The 14,540-nt window shown below is 49.4% G+C and overlaps 1 long non-coding RNA gene across 3 annotated transcripts in view; it reads left to right on the top strand.

Moving 5' to 3' along the window:
- The window catches only part of LOC126639059 (uncharacterized), a 39,012-nt gene that overhangs the window by 5,139 nt on the left and 19,333 nt on the right, over nt 1-14,540 (top strand). The gene's annotated exons all lie outside the window — the stretch shown is intronic.

The following is a 14,540-nucleotide window of genomic DNA, read 5'->3' as shown; positions in this document are numbered from 1 at the left end:
GGGCTGTGTTTGGGGTCTGTGCTGAAAACAGTCCCGATAACCCAGGGTTGTTTTAGGGCCTGCTGAGCAGGGCTGACACAATCAGGGGCTGTTCTGCTCCTCACCAGCAAGGCAGCTGGGAGGGCACAAGCAGTTAGGGGGGACACAGCTGGGACAGTTGACCCCAGGGATATATTCCAGACCCATAATGGAGTCATTCTCACATGCAAAGGCAGGGAAGAAGGAAGAGGGGGGATGTTTGGAGTGATGATGTCTGCCCAAGTCACTGTTACTGAGATGGAGCATCCGTGGCTGTGGGATAAATCCATGCTGCAGTAGGTACACCTTGAAGCATCAGTGACCATGCTTAAAGTCATGCTGGAGCACCTGAAAGTGTGTGGCCATGGATAAGCACACACAGAGCAGGTACACTCCTGAAGAGACTGAAGGTTAGGCCATGCTGGAGCAGGGTAACTCCCAGTGGGACTGTGGCTCTGGGTAAGGTCACGCTGGAGCAGATGTGGAGCAGGTGTGGAGCCTCTGAAGGTGCTGTGGTCCCTGAATGAGGCCACGCTGGCACAGGTGCACCTCAGAGTGACTGTAGTTGTGGACAAATCTAAGCCACAGCAGGTATATCCCTGGAGAGACTGTGGTTCATGGATAAGGCTCCACTTAGAGCAGGTGGAGCCTACTCTAAGGGACTGCAGTCTGTGACTAAATCCAAACCAGAGCAGGTGCAGGGGAGGAGGGAGGAATTCATTGCAATGTTAAACCTGATGGTTGTAGTGGAAATACCTTTAAATTGTTGTAGCCCATTATTTGAGATGCATGTTATGGAATTACCATAGCAGGAACCACCTGAACCTGCAGAGGAGAAGCTGTACAAAAGGAAGTGCAAGTGCAGCAGTGACCTGACCTGAGCTAGCTTTGATGACCAGTAACTCCACACAACACAGCACCTGTCCTGCTCTGAGTCACCACCAGAACAGGTAGAGCCCGAAGTCATGGAATCAGTGAATGCAGTGGTCACTTTGTGAATATTTGTGGACATTTTATGAGCACTTTACACAGGGGACTAGGGCACTTTTATTTTACACATAGACTAGGGGAATGATACCTGTGTATTATATCAAAGAATGGGAAGGTGGCTGATGGTTAATGAGGTTGTGTGGATAGCTTGGACCTGAGCATCACATAAATGGTGTGGAATGTGCTGGTTTAGGCTGAGATGGAGTTAATTTTCTTTACAGTAGCTGTATGGGGCTGTGTTTTGGATTTGTGCTGAAAACAGTCCTCATAACACAGGGATGTTTTAGTTCCTGCTGAGCAGGGCTGACAGAATCAGGGTGTCAGCCTCTGCTCCTCACTCTACCAGTGAGTAGCTCGAGGAGAGACACTGCTGCGATGACTGACCCCAGGGATATTCCAGACCATCTCCGGTCTGGAATAGTATAAAAAGTATAAACGGTATAAAAAGTGTGGGGAAGAATTAAAGGGGGGGCATTTCTAGTGATAATATTTGCCTTCCCAAGTCAACCTTACTATGATGGAACCTGGCTGTCCTGGGGATAGCTGAACACCTGCCTGCCCCTGGGAAATAGGGAATGAATTCCTTGTTTTGCTTTACTTGCATGTTCAGCTTTTGCTTTCCCTGTTTCACGGGAGAAAATCCAGAAGTTTTCTCACTTTGGATTCTCTCCCCTGTTCCACTGGGGTGATCAAGTGTCTGTGCAAGGCTGAGGTCATGTCACCGAACGCATGGGAAACCTTTGCCTGAGCTTAGAAACTTCTGATCCGGGATGTCTCCAAGCCCAAATCCCCAACCTTTGCTGCCTTATGAAAATGTAAAAGATAAGTGATTATTTCCATGTGCCTGCTATGAAGGTCTTCTAGATATCCAATATCTGGTAGATCAGGGCGAGAATTCCTGGCTCATTTTTTTTTTCAGGATTCTCCTGGTGAAAATCACGGATCTGATCTTGTTCCCCCAGGCAGAGCTGGCATGGGGGATGTTCACATGGACTTCAGTTTGGCCGGCCACAGGGCTGGTGGTGATCTTCCACACTGGGAAATTGTAATTAAATCATTTGCTTTTCTTGGCATTTTCATTTTTAAGAAGATGTTGGGTTTTTATTCCCTTTTGTGCCAGCCTTCCTTCTGCGGTTCCTGCCACATTCTTTAGCGATTGTGCTGGCTGCCCAGTAGAGGGGTGTAGAAACTAGCACAGGCACCAGACCCGCTCCCATTGCACCCAGTTCCACATCCCCGTTGCCTCCAGTTCCCATCCTTGTCCCTGCACATGCTGGAGCTGGGGGACCCCAGGGATGGGTGGGAGCAGAGGGAGGCAAGCAAGGAGGTGATGGAGGGTGTGAGAAGAAGCCAGCCAAGCCACCCAGGAGCTATCAGTGCCATGTCCCAGTGCACAGGCCTACTCTGGGTACACAAGGTACGCAATGCTGTGCCTTGTCCATCACTCCAGAAACAGTCAGCGCATCGACACAATGCCAGCCTGGCATTGCCAGCACCAGGGTTTCTGGCCTGGAGCGTGAGGTGAAGAAACACCTAGGAGTGCCCTGCTGCTGGGTTGTTACAGGGTCTTCCAGCCTTTCCTGGATTTATTTACCTGGAGTGTTGTAGGCTGGATGTCCTCAGGAGCTGAGAAAGCTACAACCTCTGTTCACATCCAGCACGAGTCAGGATGTGTGGTATCCCTTGGGAGGTTCTTTGACCTCACTGGTGACAGGAACAGGTCATGCATGGTAACTCGTCTCTCATCCTTTCCTCTCCACCTTTGCATGCTGCTCTGCCACTCAGCCAGCTGCCCGGTTTTCCTAGTGAGACACTTTGGGGTCTTGAGATTAGGTCCAAATTTCCTTCCCTCCATCTACTTTCCAGCCTCTGTCCATCTGCTCTTGGTTCAAATCAGGCCTGGCTGACATTTCTCACAGTGGGTTGGTCGTGGGTGGTGCAGCACAAGGAGCCCCAGAGATGCCCCGATCAGCGTTCACTGCTTGTTCGTGACACCTACCAGACCCATGGCCAGGATGACCATCGTTGCCCAGCCACTGCTACATAGGCAGGGTCTGCCAACACCCAGCCCTGCCTGTCCCCATTACTGGGTGTCCTGCTCTCCCAGCCCTCCGATGCCAGCCACAAGTGTAGGGAATCTCAGGATGGGGAGGGCCTGGTATAGTCACAGGGTGGCAAGTGTATGTGGATGGGACTCCAGAACCTGAAGTCTGATCTGAGGATGGTGATTTGCTGAGTCCCTTTGCATGCCATCCTGGGGGACTTCTACCCCCTCCTCCAGTTACTTTCCTTGCCCTAGGGTTCAGCACTTTTTATCCTGAATAAAACCCAGAAATTCTCCGAACTCCGGTAGCTAGATGAGTGAAGGGACTCTGTAACACTGCAGCAGAAGTGTTGAGTCATTAAATTCACATCCTAGAATATGCTCTTTTCATTAAGGAAATTAATAACAGATTTTTATTTTTTTTTAAGGAAAAACTCTTTAATTTCTGTGAGTCCCTCCTATGAGTGCTTCTCTGTGCTGCCCACAATACTTGACCTCCTTGACTCAGGCTGAAACTTATTTAGCATTAAAAATGCCACTCCCAACAGTATTAAGAACACCTATATCCTTATGAGCTGGAAATCCAAAGAGCTGATCTCCTCTCTGGGAGGAGATCAAAGGCTGATCTCCTCTCTGAAGCAGCTTGTCAGTGCTCCTTCCCAGCCGTGGGGAAGGGGCAAAGTTTGCAACAGAGGGAGCTGGAATAAAAATATTTCTGTAAGGAAGTGGAGGGTTAAGGCTTGTCAGTAGAATGGCTGACCTGCTAGTGCAGCTGTCCATGGAATCACAGAGCCATTTAGGTTGGAAAAGACCTTTGAGATCATCAAACCCCAGCTGTTAATCCAGTTCCAAGTCATGAAGCTGGTGGGATGTGGAGGTTGTGCCCATGCCCTTGGCTTTTGATGAGCTGTGCTGGTCTGGTTGGCGGAAAGCTCTTCTTGGAGTACCAGCAAGGATCTCAGCTGGAGCGCCACAATGAAGTCGAGCAGGAGGGTGGGAGCCTGCTGTCAGAGGCTCTGGAGGAGCTCCAGCTCCAGCAGATCTGGCGAGCAGAGGAGAGGTGAGGGCAAAAGCCATCAGGAGCTGTGATGGTGGTGGATGACATGAAGACACCCTCCGGGACAGTGCTGAGGGACACATGGAGGCATCTGGCACATGAGAGTGGGCTGGGCTTAGTAATGGCTTGTAGGCAGTGACCCTTCACTGCCCAGGAAGGGGAAAAGTAATTCATTCACCATGGTAGGACCTCAGAGCATTTCTGTCCAGTCAAGAAAGCAGCTAGCCAGTGCTCAGCTGCTTATCCTGAACACCAGACATATAATGAGTTATGTACTTTCATACAGGAGCCCCTGGTGGTCTAGTGGTAAAGGCGCCGCGCTATCACCGCGGAGACCTGGGTTCGATTCCCGGTCAGGGCCACTCCCGGGCAGGTGGGGCTCGTTAGCCCTTAAAGGCAACCCACCTACGTCCTAAGGACCTCACTGCCACTGTCCAAGCTCGCTTGGCCCCGGCAGATGAACCTTAGGATTAAAGGGTGGGCTCAGTTCCGCGCACACTGTGTCTCACCTAAAAAATCCAATGCGCAGGCTGGAAGGTGGAAAGACCTTCCCCGGATCTTCGCTCGCGAAGACTGGCCCATTATTATTACTTTCATACACATTGCAAGGATAAACATTATCAAATAATTTATTCTTAGATCTTTATACATGAGCAGAGATAGAGATTTATTCTCAGCAGTGCAAACTGCTTTCCACAAAGGTTATATCTTTGGGCTTTGAATTTGGATGCGTTGAGTTTATTTTTCTCTGCCACAGCTTTATGTGATCAGACTTTAGAATTAACCTGGCAAACCCAGCAGAAACATCTCTGGGCTGTGCCATGTGTGAAAGAGAGATTTAACAGCACATGGTACTGAAAGGAAGAACAGCCCTGGTGCAGGTAACTGCTGGCACACCTGAGCTGCCTTTTGGGTTGAGTTTACCTGGGATGGAAAGTGCTACTGAAATGAGAACACTTTTGTACCTTTTAAATGACACAAAGCAGAAGATCAGCCCATTTGTGGACTTTTCAAGAAAGGGTAACCTCTGTAAGAATAGTTTGTTAATTTGCTCCTACCCTGATTTTATTGAGTTGATTGGTTTTTAATTTCCTTCTATTTTGAGGCATTACAGATGTTCATATGAAGAAAAGGTTTGCATTCATGACTTAATTTTACCCTTTTCCCGCAACTTGTTGACAAGCTTGTTTATGAAAATGGTTTAGTTTTCACTGAGTACAGACATAGGTAAAAGATTGTTTGGGTGTCATTTATTAAGCTAAATATTTAATTTTTTTTTAACAGTAAAACCTAAAATGCATCCATAGAAAAATAAAAACCATGGATGTAGCATTTGCCAAGTGGCATGAAGACATTTGAATTGGCTGCTTTCCTGGCACCTGGATGTTGCCTGGTTCAGCAGAGCAGAAGACTGCCCAAGCTCCTGGGGCCACAGGCAGCAGATCTGTGGGTTTCAGCTGAGGTGGGATTTGGATCTAAGATTTTCCATGAGATGGTACAGAGTACTTTAAAAGACTCATTCTATCACTATGGTGACCTCACCATCTTTTGTATTTATGATGCTGTGGGTGATGTGCAGGGATTTCCCACCACATCCAATCTTGCTACAACAGGGAGTTGTCGGCAGCTGGGCTGAATCTTGGAGCAGGATATCCCCCAGTCTTACAGTTGGGGCATTGCCTTGATGATGACCACGAGAGCCCCAGGGAATGCCTTATTACCAGGGGCAGACACAACCTTTCTAAGGAGGCAGTATCTGTATCAGGAAATTGCCCCATCGGCCACATCTGAAAGCTGCTCCAGTGATTTCCACCTCTTCATAGCAGTCCTTGGGAATGAAGCCTTGAAATTTCGGTGCAACATGGTCGGCTGAATCTGGCCTTCAAGTCCTTACAGCAAGTCTGACCTCGCAGGAGGCACCTAAACTTGCCCTGGGCCAGACCTTAATGAAGCCCTGGCTTACAGTCCCTGTGCAAAACACATGGCACAGGCAGATACAGTGGGGTGTATACAGGCACGTGAAGAGAAAAGCAGAGTGCACAGGGTGAAAAGTGATGGCATTAAATCTAAAACCACATTAAACTGCCTGGAGGGACACTGGGGAAGAAAAGCGTGTTTTAGGCAATACAGACACTGGAGTGGAGTGTCTGCAAGTCAGCCCTGCGCTCCTGTGCCCAGACAGAGAGAGCTCTGGGAAGGTGAGTCAGAAACTGGCTTGGACCCCACATGCCATGTGTCCTCTTAGGGATAGGAAATCCTTGAGGTATGCACAGGGGAGAAGTTCAGCCCAGAGGTGACAGCTGACACACAGAACGCCTCACTCAGCTGTGTGAAGGAGCAACCAGCCTGTCTGCGTGCGATTACTGGTGACCTCCCTTGCAACTCCTCCTGGGTATCAATCTGGAGACATCAGCACTTTTTAATAATGCTGGAGTGCCGGGAAGGGATGGGAAATAGATTATTTCATCTACTTCTCTCTAAGTGTAGTAGTTCAATGAAGCTCTTTCCTCAGGGATGAGCACCCACATGACACATCACAGACTGCCACCCCTGGGACCTGGCCGTGCCTGTTTGGGGCACTGGGCTGTAGGCAGCTCCCAGCCATCCCATGGGCTCTCCACAGGGTGGGAGTGCCAAGGGAAGGAAGATTCCTGAGGTGACAGCCCAGGGTAGTGCAGGTAGCGGGAACAGTGGGCTGCCTTCGCAGCCAAGGGGATGGACTAGGAGAGCAAGGTACTGGGGCAGGAGGTGCTCCCAGGGAAGGTGATGGGAAGTGTAGCACTGCTCCTAACCTCCAGAAATGTTTATACCAATCACTGCTGTGATGATGCTGAATAGAGAAAGCAGGAAGGATTAATTGCAGGGTTATTATTTAAGCTGTAATAAGCTCTCCCCATGTAGAGACAAAGAAGAGAAATGCAATGATAGCTCAGTCTGTCCCATCCCACTGACAATTTGGTCTTCACTGTTGTATACTGCAGATCCAGGCTTATCACAATCCAGGGGATTTCCCTGAATTTATTCTTGCAGAGACATCAGCTTCTTTGGGAGTGATTTGGGATCAGGATAGTTTTCCCAGTCCTCTTTTTGTCTGTTCCTTTCCACACCAAAGAGCTTGTCTGGCTGCTGATGTGAGCCTGGCCCTGTGCCATCAGCTCTTAGCAGAGACCCAGCAGTGCTCATCTGCATCTCCCATTCAGCAGCCCTTGAGAAGCCAGTCAGGTTCTCCTTTGGGAGCATCCTCATCTGAGCCTCTTCCCATTGGGCAGAGAAAGGAGGAGATGCCCTGCTCAGGCTCCTCTTCGCCTCTTGCCCCTGGATCCATCTAGTCCTTCCAGAAATCTGGGCAGGCCTTGGGATCCAGCCAAGTCAGACCTGGCAGAGCCAATGCTGTTGTTGCTGCAGGCAGTCACTGCTCATTGTGATGCCCTACAGGGAGATGCTTGTGGGACCCTGTTAGTTTTTTTTTCTCTCATAGAATCATAAAGGTCAGAAAAGCCCTCTAAGAACAGTGAGGACTACCATTCTCTCAGCATTGCCAAGCCCACTACTAAACTATGCCCCCAAGTGCCACATCCACATATCTTTTGAACACCTCCAGAGATGGTGATCCCACCACTATCCTGGGTAGCCTGTTCCAGTGCCTGACCACAGATTCTATGATGAAATTATTCCTAATCTCCAATCCAAATCTCCCCCGATACAAGTTAAGGCCATTCTCTCTCATCCTGTCACTTATTCCCTGGGAGCAGAGCCCAATCCCCACGTGGCTCCACGCTCCTGTCAGAAGGTCCCCTCTGAGCCTTCTTTTCTCCAGGCTGAGCCCCCCCAGCTCCCTCAGCTACTCCTCATCAGATTTGTGCTCCAGACCCTTCCCTAGCTCTATTGTCTTTCTCTGGACATACTCCAGCCCCTCAGTGTCTTTCTTGTTGTGAGGGGCCAAAACTAACACCAGGATTCAAGGGGCCTCAGCAGTGCCCGGCACAGGGGAGCAGTCACTGCCCTGGTCCTACTGGCCGTGCTAGTGCTGGTACAAACCAGGTGCCACTGGCCTTCTTAAACCCCCCAACCCTGCTGCAATGACTTTGTCAGCTCTATAGCCCTGGGACTCTGCTGGGCTTTCTCCTTTGCTCAGTGGTTCAAGCACTGATGCTGTGAGTTACTCGGAGCTTCCTGCATCCAGCTGGTCCTCCTACACGGAGGAGTAGATGGTGGTTAGTGCTCCAGAAACTGTCTGTTGGGTTTCTCCAATTCATGCCAAGTTAGAACAAAATGATCAAAGCAGCCAGTCAAAACTCTTTATTTTTCTCTCCAGATCATTGGTGATTTTGATCACTTTGAAGGGAAGAGCTAATTAGCAACTCACTGAATTAAGTAAAAGGTGCAGCAAATGTACTGACTTTTTGCTGTTTTCAGGGCTGTCATGAGGATTGCTCATCCCAACACAATAATCGTTTCCATAGTGACTGATGCACTTCTTAGGGGAAGAATTGGAGACACAAATAACAAAGACCAAATCTATAATTCAAAGAGTTGTATGCAAACAGAATAAATCCTAGGCTTCAGCATGGGCTGCCTCTAACACAATATAGGATGGCGTGAGGGGGATGCCAAAAGCAGAGGAATGTAAGAGGGGCTTGGGCCGGGCTAGGGGCTGCGTGGCTTGGTGCAAGGACCAGCCAGAATCTCTTCCAGGGAGTTCAGGTGTCGTTCCTGCAGGATATCTTGCTCAGCAACTGCCACAGGCCTCCTTAAGAGCGTGATGGTTTTAAAGCTAGCCCAGGATGTGCAGAAACAGCAGAGTGTTTGGAAGATAAACAGGAATTACATCTTCCCTTCACTACTGCTGTCACATCATACCTGACTTCATCCAAGTGAGTGTTCCACTAGGCTTTTCCTTTATTCTGGCTGTGACTCCTGTTTTTATAATTCTGAAATTCAGTGATCCCATACACAAGAGCAAATTGCCTCCACATTTCAGCATCCCCTACCTGTTGACTACTGAATTAGAGGGACTGCAGAGGAATGTACCCAGAGCAGCCTGCCTTGGTAGTGCTGCAGGCTCCAAACAACTCTTACATCCCAGCCTTATGGAGTCCATTAACGACAAAGTGTGAAGAACAGGTTGGACAACCAGCCACCAGGGCTGGCTTGGATGTGTTTATCCTCTGTAAGTGCAGAGAGGGGGATACTAAGTTGTCCACACCCCTGTAACAACCTATTTTACAACCACTGCTCAATAAGTCCTTGTTTTCTACACCACATTTCTGTCTTTACCTTTGTACAGAGAGCAGAGTAAATCTGGCTGGGGGAGAAGATTTCCCTGTGCAGCAGTCCAGCACAACTCTAAGGTCCCAGCTCAGCAGGAGGCTGGTTTACTGCCATGACTTGGTCCCAGCACCAGTGTGTCACTGTGTGTGCTCCAATACGTATGCAGGTAACCAGAGAGCTAAGCTACGGGCTTTTGAGAGTTAAACTAAGTTTATTTCAGAAACACTATACGTACAACTGCAGAACTCACAGCCAGGTGAAAAGAAAAAACTCACCCCAAGTTGGGCTCCTTGTCACATCTGTCAAAGGCCCAGGGCATGCACATACTGCTCTCTGGGCTGTTTTTCTGCCATTTCTTCCCCTTTTCTTCTCCCCTTCCCCCATCTGCAGCAAAGAATATTTTGATTTAGCTTGCAAGCACTTTCCTTGATAAGGGTTTGCCTGTTTTGTGTGTCCTGCAAAAAACAGCCTGAGGGAAAGAGAGAATGTCCCTATTCTCACACATTCTTCCAAACTTAAGCTTCCCAGCCATAAAAGGTCACTTGAGCAAAGAGAAATTCCCAAACCAGTTTATGTCCTTTCCCACTTCTTACATGGGGGTCCTACAGTCACCATGGAGCATCATAGCAAGCAAGAACTGGGCATGTGTCTGCAACCACAAATGCTGTTCCAGGCATAGAAGGATCACAGGTCCAGGTTACAGAGCTCCCAGCATCACCCACCATCTCCCTGGTAAAAGAAGTCCTGTGCCACCCTGATGGTGAAGTGTCCAGGATCCCCGGAATCATAGAATGGTTTGGGTTGGAAGGGACCTTAAAGACCATATCATTCCAACTCCCTGCCATGGGCAGGGACACCTTCCACTAGACCAGGTTGCTCCAAGCCCCATCCAGTCTGGCCTTGAACACTTCCAGGGATGGGGCTAATTTGGTTCCTGCTGGCTTGTCTGGAATAAGGTCAGACAAAAGGCATACACACATGTAACAAAGTCTGATCCCAGGTGACCTTGAGCGCTGGAGCCTATCAACATCCTATGATGAATATAACCAGTCCCACAATGTAACCACCCCGAGATCTAAAGCCTTAAGAGGTACCCAGAGCTTCTTCCAGGCTTTCTGCATCAGGGTCAACTGAAACATGGCAAAGATTTTATATGAGTTGTTTAATAAGCCAGACAGGTCAGAGCTGCTCCCCTGGAGTCCTCAGACACAGCTGCTGGTGTGTTCATGGTAAGCACAAGTGCTACAGGGTTCTTGAGGCTGAAAGAATTGGGACTGTTCAGCCTGGAGAAGAGAAGGCTCCGGGGAGACCTTAGAGTACCTTCCAAAGCTTGAAGGTTCTAAGAGAGCTCGAGAGGGACTTTGGACAAGGGCCTGGAGTGACAGGATGAGGGGAAATGGCTTCCCACTGCCAGAGGGCAGGGTTAGGTGGGATATTGGAATGAAATTTTTCACTGTTAAGGGTGGGGAGGCCCTGGCACAGGTTGCCCAGAGAAGCTGTGGCTGCCCCATGCCTGGAAGTGTTCAAGGCCAGATTGGATGGGGCTTTGAGCAACCTGGTCTAGTGGAAGGTGTCCCTGCCCATGGCAGGAGTTGGAACTGGATGATGTTTAAGGTTGTTTCTAATCCAAACCACTCTGGGTTTCTATGATTCTTCTTGCTGGTAAGGTGCCTCCAACCCAGCAGACACAGTGCTGTCTGGAACGTGTGGGAAGTTTTTGGTGGCAGGGATGGCTGAGATAAGGGATGAGGAAGGAGATGCTGTGCTGAATAAAAATGTGCAAACCAAAAGAGTTGATACTGGCAATTCCCTTCTGGCTCTGCATCCCAAGCACACCAGCTGAGGACAAATAGTTCTGCTGGGTGTCAGACAGACCCTCAGGTTCTGGGGCTGTGACAACCTCTGTGCTCTTGCTGACAAACTCTCCCCTTTCAGAGGCATCTTGTTTAACTACAAGCTGGCAAGGAGAATTCCATCCCTTGTTGTTTGTTCTTTTCTCTGGAAAAAAGGACCTCAAAACCACCACAGCTCCGGGACTGTAGCACTGGCTCTTGCTTGGCAGCATCCCTGCATCCCTAGCCTCCCTGCAGAGTGTGCAGTGTTACAAAACACATTTCCTGTCTGCTGGAGTGCCTCTGCCTCCTGCAAATATCCCTGAGGTCTCTTACATAAGCCAGTGCTGGTTTGCTGAGGCAGAAGAAGATTTGCAAGAAATATGAGAAATAGCATCACTGCTGCCCTAGGTAAACTCAAACCCTCATGTTTGGGGCAACAGGAAGAAGGAGGGGCAGATTACGATGGATGAGTCTCAGTTGTGAGCCTCTCTGCCAGAGCCAGGAGCTGCCCCATTCTCCTTCTCACAGCCCATACCTGCCTACTCCTCTGGACCCCTAAAATCCCCCACAGTCCCAATCTTGACTTCCTTCCCTGGCCTTCATGACTCTCGCTCTCCTGCATACCAGCCTGTCTGTCCAGGAGATGGGACTGCAGCTGCCCACAGCTGGATCAGGCCAGTACTCTCCTGTGCCTGAGCACCTCGACAGGGATGCTGTGTCTGCGCACCAGGGGACACGAGGCCTTTCCATACTCATCTCCCACATTGGAGTACTGCAGCGAGCAGTAACGCACCAGCAAAGTTCTGGGTTGTACCCAGGGTGCCAGAGGGACTCAGAGAGTGATGGCCACAGCCTGGCTGCTGGTTATCCTCATTTTAATTTTGACTGTATATATTGATTTCCTCTGTAGAAAAAAAACCTCAAGAGAAAAATATATGCTACTTCTCATGGGCACCCTTTCTGCTCTCCAGCATTTTCCACTTGATACATCCCCAGATGTGGTTCTCCTGTGTCCAGAGCCACATCAAGCCTGGGGGACAAGGGAAGAGGTGAGTTCAAGCTCAATTCTTCATCTGCTTATTTTGGTCATCCCTCTCCAGGCCACTGTGCAGAGCATCTACTAAGGACTGAGAGCAAATACAGCACAGCATGAGATTTTAGGCAAGACAGATGGTTCAGACGCACATCTTACTTGCCTTTGGCACAGCCAGGTAGGTCAGAATTTCCAAGAGGAGTCACTGATGCAAGGTAACTCAACATTCAACTGAAAGGGGGATCAGGCACTGGCACAGGTTGCCCAAGGCAGTGGTGGAATCACCATCCCCGTAAGTGTTCCAAAAGGCATGTGGATGTGGCACTTGGGGACATGGTTTAGTGGTGGCTTTGGCAGTGCTGGGGGAATGGTTGCACTCCATGATCTTAGAGGGCTTTTCCAACTCTGATGATTCCGTGATTCTACGCAAAAGGAGTTTTGAGTTTGTTGGCCTGGACAACTAAGCAATTAGTTGTCAGGACTGGTTAAACACTAGGTGGATTTTCCTACAGGAGTATAACATGCCTGCTGATGGGACAGGCTCAGTGGCTCTAGCCTCTATGGGGAGTCACCCACCCCTATGGGGTTGGAGTGTATCAGCAGGCACAGGGGCCTTCCTGGTCACCTGATGGACATAGCAAATTTGGAAGAGCATCCCTTGGTGCAGCTGGCTGTGTTTGCCAGTACGTTGCAAAACAGTAACTTCAAGACTGAATAAATGTCATCACCCCAGATCTTGTGATGGTGCTTTTACTGCTGAAAAATCTTTAATTGCAGGCTAGCAAATTCCCTCTTGCTATTTCTGGGGTCTGAGACATATTCAAGCAACTCCTTTCTTTTAGAAACCTATAGGGATTTGTTTATGAAAGGTGGGATCATTACTCCCGCTAAAAGGCCTGCCTGGAATGAAGGGCACCTTGGCAGCACTGCAGCCACATGTCTGGACTTCATGTGGGGTCTTGAGGCTGGAGCATCTTCAGCGTGGGGCCAAACCAGATCTCCCACTCCACTGATCCACTAAAACACAAAGCTTTGCTTGAAACCCTGGTGACAAAAGACATTTGGCTTTCTCATCTCCCAGCACTTCCAAGTTTGATAGTGGCGTGCAGTCCCTCCCCTGCTCCGACCTCCAGCTGGTGCCACAGGGCTGATTCAGACTTGTTGCTGTGTCACTTGCATTTTCTTTGATTTCCTCATGTTGACAGTCTCTCCCTCCCCAGTCCCTATGATAAGAAATGAACTATTGATTCACACGTGGTGCTTGGCATTTCTGAGAGAATGGTCTCCTGGCCTACACTGCAGGTGGGAATAATCAGTATTAAATGTTGTGTCTGATGCTGGATCTGGGACCGGTTGGGACCTGAGCAGGGGTTCAGCCCAAAGGGCAGGTTCCCTGTAGCTCATGGCTACAGAGCACTGAGAGTCCTGCCTGGCCCTCCAGGGCAGTGGGAGCTGCATATACAGGTGCAATGGAAGAAGTGACCGAGGAGAGTGGCTTGTGTAAAGGTTTCCACCTGCCTGTGCCATGGACTGTAATGGTCTTGTGTTTTCATCCCTGGGAAGCACGACCTCTTGCTCAAGTGTGTCCTTTTGTGTCCCTGCTCTCCTGAAACCTGGCTGTCCAAGGGGAATCCAGCGTCTTGAGATGACAGTGAATATTCTCTTAGGAGGGACCTTGGACCATGCACCCTGTGGTGTCATGAGCCCCTTTCCCAAAGTCTGGCGCCTGGTATTTGGTATAAGGACCTCCTGGCACAGGAGGTTAACTATCCTCTGGGTAAGGCAATATTAATTTGACTGTTTCCAGCTTTCCTGGTCATTGTCTCCATGCAGCCCTCGAGAGCACAGGACTTGTTCTTCCAGTGAAGACCATGAGATTTTCAATGTAATCTACTTTCCTCCTCCTGTTTCCCCACCTCCTTTCTCCCCTGCTGATTTTTCTCACAACAAAATTATTTTTCCCTTTTCCCACCCTCCTATCTCAGGGACAGGCTGCTCCCCTCACCTCGGTGGGCCACTGCACAGCCCTGGGCTTGGGAGGAGGTAAGCTGCAGGACTTGGGTTCTCTTCTGGGCTTTCCATCCTTTGGATACAGAGCTCAGAGCTCTCTCATCCTTCTCCATCCTCATCTCCTCATCCAAACAGGAACCTGCCAGAGTTCAAGGAGTCTTTGGACAGTGTTCTCAAGCACATAGTGGGATTCTTGGTGTTGTCCTGTGCAGGGCCAGGAGCTAGACTTGATGATCCTTGGGGATCTCTTCCAACTCAGGAGATTCTGTGATTCTGTGAACC

Source organism: Myiozetetes cayanensis, unplaced genomic scaffold (genome assembly GCF_022539395.1).
Source record: "Myiozetetes cayanensis isolate MyiCay16 unplaced genomic scaffold, myiCay2020 scf19, whole genome shotgun sequence".
NCBI classification, from domain to species: domain Eukaryota; kingdom Metazoa; phylum Chordata; class Aves; order Passeriformes; family Tyrannidae; genus Myiozetetes; species Myiozetetes cayanensis.
This window is presented reverse-complemented; position numbering and strand designations above follow the sequence as displayed.